General features: G+C 38.2%; 1 pseudogene; it reads left to right on the forward strand.

Annotated features, from left to right (window-relative positions):
• The first annotated feature begins 6 nt into the window (after nt 1-6).
• On the forward strand, nt 7-863 carry LOC114636259 (annotated as a pseudogene).
• The last annotated feature ends 1,283 nt before the right edge of the window (nt 864-2,146 follow it).

Raw genomic sequence — 2,146 nt, forward strand, 5'->3', positions numbered from 1 at the left:
CGCAAGAAAGTCCACCGTGAAGTCATAGTTAGGTATTTGGGAACACAAGGAGTGGTTGTACCTCCAACTACTGAAAAACACAATCTTATTCAGTATGCAAAAGATTACTGGGAAAAACAGTCACCCAAACTGAAGGAGGCAGCAGAGCCAGTTACAAAGACACGGGGCATCCAACTCTTTGAGCAGCAGGCGAAGGCAGATAAAGAAGCTGAAAAGGTTGATTTTCATCGGTTAGTTGAAGAATTCTGTCACTGGTTCTTTGAACTTCTTAATTCTCAGAAACCTTTTATGGGACCACCTCAAGAGGAATGGGGCCCACAGCACTTCTGGCATGATGTCAAGCTTAGGTTTTATTATAATACCTCAGAACAAAACATGACAGACTACCAAGGAGCAGAAATTATGAGTCTTCGCTTACTGTCATGAGTGAGAGAGGAATTTCTTTTTCTCAGTCTCAACCTTGATCCTCAAGGACTAAAATGTGCATCTTCTCCTCATGGATTTGTTATGGTTGGAGCTCCAGGCACTGTCCACCGAGGAAATTCTTGTTTGGGCATATTTGAACAGATTCTTGGACTTATTCGTAGCCCTTTTGTGGAAAATACTTGGAAAATCAGATTTATCAACCTGAGAATCATTGGAGAAAGTTCCCTTGCTCCTGGATCATCACTGAAACCATCTGTAACATTTGAGCAGAGTGATCTGGAGGCCTTTATAATGTAATTACTTTGTGTAATATCCCCGAAGAACGACCTAATGTAAGGCAGATATTGGATAGTGGGACTGGAGACCAGGTTTTACATAGAGATGAGGCATTGTTGAACAAAAGGGAAATGAATCTACCTAACCCTCTAAAGCATTGATCACGGTCGCTTAGCCTGAAGAGCTGCAGAAACACAACAGTGACCGTCTCTAAACCACTGCAGATGTGAGAATTGACTTATTTTAGCTGAAATACCCTTTTGGACTACAGACTTGCCTATTTCTACCTGAGTTACAGCAAATGTTCTGAGAACTTATTGAGGTCCACCAAATAAATCCCACTTTAGATGTTGTAGATACTTAGAAACTTTAGGTAATATTTTCATTTTATTTAGTGACTAGCCTACTAATCTCTGTGCTTCCAAGTGGCAGGCATTAACATTATTCATGTTTATGGCTTGTTGGATCTTTTACCAATGCATTTCACTAAAGTGTTATCAAAAGAAAACAGCATTTTAATGATGTTTAATATAAGAAGTTTTAATTATGTCAGATACAAGTAGTGGACTTGTTCAAAAAGTCCAATAACTTAGCCTGGGAAGAAAAACTCAGCTTCCCATTTGAAACTTCTTTTTCAGGTTACCTTTTCTAGTCCAAGCAAACATTTCAAAATCTGCTACTTTTCTGATTCAGTCCAGGCAGTAAATGCTGTTGTCAACACAGACCTTTTTTCTGCTTAGGCTTCAGCCAAGAATTTACAGAATGTTTACTATAACACTTTAAACATGGAAGGTATGCGTGGAAATTTTAAAGGTATGTGCGATCCCTAACAAATTGCTGTCCTTCTTCCTGATTGATCTTGACAGTGGTTGGCTCTCCTCAAAATAACAAATCATAGACTTGTGCAAAGAAAAACAAACAAATAATAACAACCCATTTAGAATTTATCACATGGGTATGCACATATGCACACATCTATCCTAACAAAGTTTTCCACCTCTATGTTACTCGATTTGAGAGCCAAAGTAGACATGACGTGTTAATTATGTAGTTGCTTTTATGTTTATAATCGGTCATCACCCAGTAACTGGTTGCTGATCCTGGATTTGGTTAGGAATTTTAATTTTTAAATTATCATTTGGAAGAAATTCTGGAAAATGTGATGATGTATTATACTTGTTAAACGTTTGCATTTGACTCTGATAACTGAGGAGACTGATGGTGGTTACTGGAAGTAAGAGGTAAAGATTTCACCACCACCCCACCTTCGATTTTAGTGGCATGCCTCTATAAAGAGCACATATAAAGAGCATGTTCTAGCATAATAAAGAAGGGAAATTCTTAATTGTCTATTTAGATTCAGCCCACAGTTCTTCAGGAGAGCTGGAGGCAATGTAACCACAGCCAAGCCGATTTTCCTGTTATTTTCTATATAGTAAGTATA

The sequence above is a fragment of the Grammomys surdaster genome, unplaced genomic scaffold, assembly GCF_004785775.1.
Source record: "Grammomys surdaster isolate TR1022 unplaced genomic scaffold, NIH_TR_1.0 123232, whole genome shotgun sequence".
Classification (NCBI taxonomy): domain Eukaryota; kingdom Metazoa; phylum Chordata; class Mammalia; order Rodentia; family Muridae; genus Grammomys; species Grammomys surdaster.